This window comes from Rutidosis leptorrhynchoides, chromosome 5 (genome assembly GCF_046630445.1).
Source record: "Rutidosis leptorrhynchoides isolate AG116_Rl617_1_P2 chromosome 5, CSIRO_AGI_Rlap_v1, whole genome shotgun sequence".
Classification (NCBI taxonomy): domain Eukaryota; kingdom Viridiplantae; phylum Streptophyta; class Magnoliopsida; order Asterales; family Asteraceae; genus Rutidosis; species Rutidosis leptorrhynchoides.
In genome coordinates, this window is record NC_092337.1 from 374693345 (window position 1) to 374703597 (window position 10253).

Genomic DNA, 10253 nt, shown 5'->3' on the forward strand with positions numbered 1-10253 from the left:
AAATAAAACTAAGTAGACTAGGGATGATACTGATACCAGTAGGGGTTCCATGCATAACCATATGTGTTATAAAATGCTTCGGCTGGGTTATACGTAGGATACGGTGGTTGGATCTCTATAGACCAGGGAGGAAATACAGGCGATGGAGTAGGAATATAGTTTCTACCTACATGTTGGCAATGAGCTATGATTTGGTTTTGATTAACTTGCCAATCTTCAAATGCTCGATGTCTAGCATTTTCATACTCTTGTGAAGCTATAAACCTTTGCATTTCTGTCATTTCATTTCCTCCTCCCACATTACCTGGCTGTTGGTTTCTCTCAACCTGTGGATGTCTACCATGGTATTGTATTGCGGCGTTATTTCGCCTCTTCAAAACCTTCGCACCATGGTATACATTTAAACCTATTGTATCGCGGGGTTCTGGTTCTTCGACTAATAATCCCCCCCGACTTATATCCACACCGAGATATTCAGCAATCAAAGTAATAAATATACCACCTCCTATTATGCTATGCTGTCTCATCCCCCTAACCATAGCTGATAAATAATAACCCACACAATAAGGTATACTTACATGGCTTTGTGGGTCTCGAATACACATGCGGTAAAACAAATCGTGTTCATTTACCTTTTTCTTATTCTTACCTCGTTGTGTAATCGAATTGGCTAAAAACCTATGAATTACTCTTAACTCTGCTCTAACTATATCCAAATAAGAGTAATTTTCCCCTCTAAATCGGTGATGGCTAGTCATTTAACTCCATACACCATGCGTATCAAAATTTTCGTCTATCTTTCTACCATTTAGAATCAACCCTCTACAATCGGCAGATGCTAACTCCTTAGGCGTATATATACGTAAAGCCTGAGCCATGTCTAGTAAAGACATGTGGCGCATCGAACCTCCTAACAAAAATCTAATAAAAGATCGATCGGTTAAACTAGCTACCCGATCATTTATTTCTATACTACACAATAATTCTTCACACCATACTTTATATACAGGTCTACGCATGTTGAATAAACGTACCCAATCGTTAAAAGTAGAATTACCATACCTCTGTGTAAGTAATTCCCTAATTGGCCCGGCTAATTCTACAGCTTCTAATGGTTCCCATTATATTACCCTAGGTACTTCAACAGCTTTAGAATGAAGAGTATGCAAGCCCCTTTGGTATTTTGGATAATCTATCCAACGTCTGTCAAATCTCAAGTTCGGGTGCAAATCTTCCAAGTGCATATATGAAAATGTCATGACTGGATGAGGTATACCTTGTTTGTAGTAGTTATCCACCTCCCGTTGTTCCGTATTCTCAGCAGGAGCATTGCGAGCTTGGGATGAAGATTCACCCCTTTCAGTCTGCAAAAAACATCAAACACAATTTTTGTGCATCCAAATATGCATTAGTGTCAGCAAAATCATCAATTAAAATAATTACAATGACATGTTCAATTTATATCAAACATAACCTCATTTTCATATTTTTATCAAATCTACACTTTTTCAAATAAGCATATACGAAAATGTTCGCCAAGTTCATAAGCATTCAACTCAAATAACATGTCAAAATAATCATCACTAGCAATTAAACAAGTTTCAAATGGCATTATCTCTTAAAAATCAAGTTCATGAATTTTAGACTTGAAAAAAGTCCACTTTAATTCTCAAAATCATGTTTAGGCTCAAAGTTTGGATCATTTAACTACCTAAATATGTTACACTACTTAATTTAGCAACAATTCATGACAAAAATCGGCCATAACCTGTTTATATCAAAAAGTCCCAAATTGCTCAAGAACACAAACCCTAGATTACTCAAAATTTGAAGTTTAAGGCTTCTAATCATGTTAAATAGCATCAATCTAGGTTATACAAGCATAATACATAAACAATTTAAGCATAATTACACTAAAAAGCATCAAAATCGAATTGGGTATAAAATTGCTCAAGAACACTAATTTTCAGATTAAATGGTGTTTAGGTGTAGAAATTTACCGTTTTTCTTGAGTAATTCCTTGATAGCATCCTTCTCAACATGATTTTAGTTAAAAATGTGATGAAAAACGGTGAAAAATTGTGAATTTCGGAGTGTTTATGTGTGTATTTTCGGGTGTTTTTTCGCAGTTTTTGTGGTGTGGGGATGGGGACTGATCAGTTCAGCTCGTTATATTTTTTTCTGGATTTTAGTCCCTCCGCGAGTCGCGGCATATTTACCCTTCAAACTCCGCGAGTCGCGGAGTTTGTATTTTTTTTTTAAACATCTTATACTAATTAAAACAATTAAGTAATTAATTTTAAAATTTTGTTTCCCTTGTTATTTAGGACGAGGTCGTTTCGGAACGATGTCCTAGTCCGTCCCTCGACAAAATTTTAAAATTTGTCTTTTTCAAGCGATTGTTTTAAAAGCTTAGATTTTTGGATTTTTTTAATGTTTTTGGCATACTTTAATTCAATAAGTTTAAAAATAATGATAATAAAAGTTCTCGTCCCTCCCTCGGGTAAAGCAATTTCGGTTCAAAGACCTAGTCTTCAACTTACGACGAATTTTGAAAATCATATTTTTAACTTAGCGACATAAAGTAAATTTTTGTTTTTAAATTCACACAACTTAAATTTAAAAATGCATAAAATTAAAAATTTACACCAAACTTAATTAAAAATGCATAATATTAAAAATTCACACCAAACTTATATTATATTTTTATTTTTATACATACAAACTTATATTAAAAATATTAATTTTTCAAATATTGACAAACTTAAATATATTGATTTTACAGAGTTCACAATATTAATTTAAGATTTATATATTAATTTTAAAAACATGGTAAAAATAAAATTAAAAATCTTTTTGGTCTTTTATCCCACTTTAATCAATCAAATATTATCAAAAATATGCGCCCCTCTTTTCGGTAAAGTAATTTCGGTTCCATGACCTAATTTAACTCATGACGAATTTTTGAAATATTTTGGGTTGATTGATTAAATATATTTATACCTTAAGAATAAACGTTAAATTTCGTAGTGATGTAATAAATTTTTGAATGATATCAATAATTTCGGTCGCCAAACCTAATTTTATTCAATACCAATTTAATACTTTATAGCGAACAAATTAGCGTTTATTATCAAAAGGTTAAAAATAAAAATAAAAAAAAAATAAAAACTGTACAGACTTACCTGTGAGATAGTATTCTTAGTTATATGATCTATCCCATTCATAAGATAGTCGGTTTAATTGGTTTTCCATAGCTACATAGGCGTAACCTCGAGCATTCAGTGTTTTTTCTTCTAAACATATGAATGGTCCGTCTCTGCATAAAGTAACAAATTCGGTATTTGAATAGGTTTGATTATTTGAACATTTACCTCCATGTGACCATTTTCCGCATTTGTGACATCTTTCTAGGTGTCGTGCTCTTCTTTTCGCTGCGGATTTTGATTTTCCTTTACCAAATTGTAACTTATTATCTTCGCATCTGGATTCTTTTCTTACTCCGTCCAATCTTTCTCTGATTACTGATACTATTTCACTCGGAAGTGTGTCATTATTATGTTTAGTGATCAAAGCGTGTAGCATTAGACCATGGTTTAGTTCACAGGCAGTCTTCATTTCGTAAAAACCTAAAAAAAATAAAAATTTAGAATGGGGGGAGAAGACTAGTTCTTTAGGGTCTGCTAGGGAAAGACCATTCGGGTTCCATTTTCGAGAACTACACGAAAACAGACAATCTAACTCTAACAAAAATACATAAAATCCTTAAAAGACTTGATTCTCCCCACACTTAGTTAGCTGTGGTATCGAAATTGTGATTAACTTCGTTGTCGACTTCCATCGGACTATCTATGTAATGTTTAACTCTGTGACCATTAACTTTAAATTCAATTCCATTTGAATTTATTAATTCTATCGTTCCGTATGGGAAAAATCGTTTGACTATGAATGATCCAGACCATCTTGATTTCAATTTTCCAGGAAATAGCTTGAATCATGAATTGAAAAGAAGAACTCTGTCTCCTTCTTTAAATTCTTTTAAACTTCTGATTCTTTTATCATGCCATTTCTTCGTTCTTTCCTTATAGATTAACGAATTTTCGTATGCTTCATGTCTTAATTCTTCTAATTCGTTTAGTTGACTTAACCGTAGACGTCCAGCTTCATGTAAATCAAGATTACATGTCTTCAAAGCCCAAAATGCTTTGTGTTCAATTTCTACTGGAAGATGACATGCTTTTCCATAAACGAGTCTGAAAGGTGTGGTTCCAATTGGAATTTTGTAGGCTGTTCTAAAATCCCAGAGTGCATCCTCCAATTTAATGGACCATTCCTTCGGATTTGATCCTACGGTTTTTTCTAGAATACGTTTTAAAGCTCGGTTGGTATTTTCAACTTGTCCACTTGTTTGTGGATGATATGCGGTGGAGATTTTATGAGTTACTCCATATCTTATAAGAACTTTCTCAAGTTGATTATTACATAAATGAGTATCCCGATCACTTATTAAAGCTTTCGGCGTTCCAAACCTTGCAAAAAGACGTTTTAAAAAGTTGACTACAACTCGTGCATCGTTAGTTGGGAGAGCTTGTGCTTCCGCCCATTTGGATACATAATCAATGGCTACGAGAATATAGAGATTATTATGAGATTTTGGAAAGGGACCCATAAAGTCAATACCCCAAATGTCAAATACTTCGCATACTTGAATGACATTTTGTGGCATTTCATCACGTTGACTTATTTTTTCGGCCCTTTGACAAGCATCACAGGATTTGCAAAGAAGGTGTGCGTCTTTGTAAATTGTAGGCCAAGAGAATCCAGCATCATAAACTTTTCTTGCTGTTAGTTGAGGCCCATAATGCCCTCCTGTTGGTCTTGTGTGACAATGGTTTAAAATTTTACTAGCTTCATCTCTGAATACACATCGGCGTATTATTCCATCGGGACAACTTTTAAATAGATGTGGATCTTCCCAGAAATAGTGTTTTATATCACTGAAGAATTTCTTTTATTTTTGGTACGATAATCCTTTATCAAGGAATCCACATACTAAATAGTTTGCATAGTCTGCAAACCATGGAATTTCATTATAATCTATCTTCAATAGATATTCATCAGGAAAGTTGTCTTGTATGGCCAATTCATTTAGAACTTCTAATTCAGGATTTTCAAGACGAGAAAGATGATCAGCGGCAAGATTTTCTGCTCCTCTTTTATCTCGGATTTCAATATCAAACTCTTGTAAGAGTAAGATCCAACGGATTAATCTTGGTTTGGCATCTTGTTTAGAAAATAGGTATCTGAGAGCAGAATGGTCGGTATAGACCACCGATTTTGCTAGAACGAGATATGATCAAAATTTGTCAAAAGCAAAGACAATAGCAAGGAGTTCTTTTTCAGTAGTTGTGTAATTCATTTGAGCTCCTTGTAACGTCTTACTAGCATAATATATAGGTTGAAATCATTTTTCAATCCTTTGTCCTAAAACGGCTCCCATTGCAAAATCACTTGCATCGCACATTAGTTCAAACGGTAGATTCCAATTTGGTGTTATCATGATCGGCGCATTAGTGAGTTTCTCTTTAAGAATATTAAAAGATTTGATACTTTCATCTGAAAAGATGAATGGAGCATCCTTTTCTAGGAGTTTATTCATAGGAGTGGCAATTTTAGAAAAATCTTTTATGAAACGTCGGTAAAAACCGGCATGCCCTAGAAAACTCCTAACTCCTCTAACATTGGTGGGATGTGGAAGTTTAGCAATTACATCTACTTTAGCTCTATCCACTTCAATTCCTTCTTTTGAAATTTTATGTCCAAGAACGATGCCTTCTTTAACCATGAAATGGCATTTCTCCCAATTAAGTACTAGATTTGATTGCTCGCATCTAATAAGCATTCGTTCCAGATTAACTAGACATGATTCAAAAGTATCACCGAAGACTGAAAAGTCATCCATGAAAACTTCCATGCATTCTTCTATCATGTCGTGAAAAATCGCCATCATACACCTTTGAAAGGTTGCAGGGGCGTTGCAAAGTCCAAATGGCATGCGTTTGTAAGCAAAAGTACCATAAGGGCACGTGAATGTGGTTTTCTCTTGATCTTCGGGTGCTATTGGAATTTGAAAATATCCAGAAAATCCATCAAGAAAACAATAGTAACTATTTCCGGCTAGCCTTTCCAACATTTGATCAATGAAATGTAAGGGAAAGTGATCTTTTCTGGTGGCGTCATTTAATTTTCTATAATCAATACATACACGCCATCCTGTTACAGTCCTAGTAGGAATAAGCTCATTTTTCTCATTTGTAATGATAGTCATGCCACCCTTCTTAGGCACGCATTGAACTGGGCTTACCCATGGACTATCAGAAATTGGATAAATTAGACCTGCGTCTAGCAGTTTAATAATTTCTTTTTTAACAACATCTTGCATATTCGGATTTAGTCTTCGTTGGCGTTGCACATACGTTTTATGACCTTCTTACATAAGGATTTTATGTGTGCAATACGAAAGACTTATTCCTTTAATATCATGAATCTTCCATGCAATGGCTGGTTTATGAGCTTTCAACACAGAAATGAGTTGTGATTTCTCATTTTCAGTAAGAGAAGACGATATTATTACAGGATATTCAGATTCACCATGTAAATAAGCGTATTCCAAATGGTTTGGAAGTGGCTTTAACTCAAATTTCGGTGGTTCTTCTATCAATGATTTATATCGATATCTGTCTTCTTCTTTTAGCATTTGAATTTCTTCTGTTGTTGGTTCATATCCATTAGCTATAAGTGTAGCTAACATTTCAGCTTCATCAATTGGTTCAGTACTTTCTCCTAAAGAACATTCTCCTGTTCCTTGTAATTCTGGAAATTCTTCTAACAATTTTGCATGTGAATCTATAGTTTGAATATAATAACATGTATCATCTGCAGATTGCGGTTGTTGCATTGCTCTATCAACTGAAAAGGTAACACTCTCATCCTCTATACTTAGGGTCAATTTCTTACCGAACACGTCTATCATTGCTTTAGCCGTGTTTAAGAATGGTCTTCCTAATATGAGAGGAACTTGAGAATCTTCTTCCATGTCCAGAATAACAAAATCTACTGGAAATACTAAAGTACCAACTTTAACTAGCATGTTCTCCATTATCCCTCTAGGATATTTTATTGATCGATCGGCTAGTTGTATGCTTATTCTTGTTGGTTTCAATTCTCCAAGGTCTAGTTTAGCGTATAGTGAATACGGCATTAAATTTATACTAGCACCTAAGTCTGCCAATGCTTCTATTGAACTAAGACTACCCAGAAAACATGGAATTGTGAAACTTCCCGGATCAGATAATTTTTCTGGTATCTTATTTAACAGCACTGCTGAACAATTAGCGTTCATAGTAACAGCCGAGAGTTCTTCCATTTTCTTTCTATTCGTGATCAGATCTTTCAAGAATTTAGCATATCTAGGCATTCCTGAAATCACATCAATGAAAGGAAGATTTACATTTATCTGTTTAAACATATCCAAGAATTTGGATTGCTCGGCTTCAAGTTTCTCTTTTTTCATTTTACTTGGGTAAGGAAGTGGTGGTTGGTATGGTTTAACATAAGGTTTGGCCTTAACTGTGTTATCTTCATTAACCTTTTCAACTACCGGTTCTTTTTCCTTATCTTGATCAGGTTGTGGTTCTTGTGGAGTAGGAATAGCTTCATCAGAAGTTACAGGTATTTCAGGTGGTTTAAGTGTTGCACCACTTCTTGTGGTAATGGCTTTAGCTGTTTCATTCCGGGGGTTAGCATTTGTATCAGTAGGTAAACTTCCCGGTTTTCTTTCACCTATTAACCTTGCTAGGTTACTTACTTCTTGTTCCAAGTTTTGAATAGAAGCTTGTTGATTTCTAAATTCTTGAGCATTTTGTTCATTAGTTTGTTTTTGAGATGTGAAAAACTGCGTTTGAGTTTCAACTAGCTTCGTCATCATATCTTCTAAATTCGGCTTTTTATCATCGGTTTGTGGTGGTTTGTTTTGAAAATTAGGTCTTTGCTGGTTGTAAGTATTGTTAGATACTTGTTGATTGCTAGGACCTTGTTGGTTGTTGTATGGAATATTTCGATTATAATTCTGGTTTTGATTGTAGATCGGTCTTGGCGGTTGATAATTATTCTGATAATTATTTCCAGGCCTTTGGTTTATGTATGAAATATTCTCTCTTTGTTCCATTGTTAATTCAATACTGAGACAATCTTTTGTCACATGTGGTCCTCCACACTGCTCACAACTAATTCGTATTGAGTGGATATCTTTATTCATCTTTTCCATTCGTCTCTCCACAGCATCTATCTTTGCGGAAATGGAATCTAAGTCATGGCTAGAATCGGCTCTAGCTGCTTTAGATGATCTAACGATATCTTTTCTTGGTGCCACTCATGTGAGTGGGAAGCAGTGTTATCAATAATTTTATAAGCATCAGTTTCGGTTTTCTTCATAATAGAACCACCAGCTGCTATATCGATGTCTTTTCTTGTAGTGATGTCGCATCCTTGGTAGAATATTTGTACTATTTGACAGGTGTCTAAACCATGTTGCGGACATCCTCTTAATAACTTTCCAAATCTTGTCCACGCCTCATATAGAGTTTCATTCGGTTTCTGTGTGAACGTAACAATTTCTCCTTGAAGTCTTACGGCTTTAGATGCCGGAAAGAATTGTTTAAGGAATTTTTCAACTAAAACGTCCCATGTATCAATCGCCCCTTCAGGTAACGATTCCAACCAATCTTTGGCTTCTCCCTTTAAAGTCCAGGGAAATAACATGAGATATATCTGTTCATCCTCAACTTCTCTTATTTTAAATAGAGTGCAGATCCTATTAAAGGTACGAAGATGTTCATTTGGATCTTCCTTCGGCGCACCACTAAATTGGCATTGATTTCTCACCATGTGTAGAATTTGTCCTTTGATTTCATAGTCTGGCGCATTAATGTCTGGATGAGTAATTGCGTGACCTTGGCCAGTGCGTTTAGCTCTCATTCGGTCTTCCATACTTAAAGGTTCCAGATTCTCCATCATTGAATTTGTTGAATCAGAATCACTAGAGGATTCTGATTTAATGGTTCGTTCCTCAACAATCTCTGTTTGAATGATTGGTGGTTCCGGAGGAAAGTTTAGTGGTTCAGGATCTATGAATCGTCCCTGAATATTCTCCGAATTCTCAATTGTGAGGTCGGGTTCAAAAAATGGATTATCAACAGCGACAATATTAGCTAGATGTCTTGATCTAGTTACAGGTGGTGAACGTACAAAAGGTGGTGAACGTCTTGCTCGGTGCATTCACTGAATATCCTATTAGTTTTTAAAAAGGAAAGAAAAATTATATAAGTTATCCAATTAATAGACTTTTCTGATTTTGCCCACGTTTCGAATAGCCAAAAGATGCAGCAGAGGGGCAGGATTCGTTTGGTCTCAATATAATTGAGGACTGTTTGGCTCCAATAACCCGGTCCACGTACAAATCCAACTATTACTACGAACCATAAAATTTTGATGTCTATCAATTTAACCACTTAAAATAAATTTTCGTAATTTTAAGAAATTTAGATAAGAAGTAGAAAAAAAAAATCTATGTCCTAAAACTAGAATAGCAAGAAATAAGAAAGAAAAAGAGTGCATCGAAAAAGAAAAAGAAAAGGGTTGAAAAATAAAAGGCGTCGAAAAATAAGAAATAAAAAGAGATGACTATAGAACTTAAAAATACTTGACTAACCCAACCTTATTACTATTACTAACTTAAAATTATAATCGCAAATTGAGATTACTAATTGGAATGATAATTGATACATAGGTAAAAGGTGTCGAAAAATATTAAAGCTTACAAGTAAAACTGTATCCTAAATGGCAATATCTTAAAAAGAAACTAAAACTTAAAAAGGCGTCGCAAAATTCTAAAGCACTTAAATCTTAGTCTAAAGAAAAAGCACTTAAGGGATTTTACGGCAAAGCCTAAAAATCTAGAAGTAAAAATACTATGGCAAAAACTTATGTTTAAAACTAAATATGAGCGAAAAATACAAATATTACGCTAAAACAATTAAAAAGGGACAAAATATAAAAATACACAAAAAGTTGTAAAAAGTACAATTTTTATAAAAATATTATTTTTATATTATTTATTTATTAAAACTATTAATTTTACAATTTAATTAAACTAAATAAACTAAATATACAAATTAAATAAATAAACTAAACTT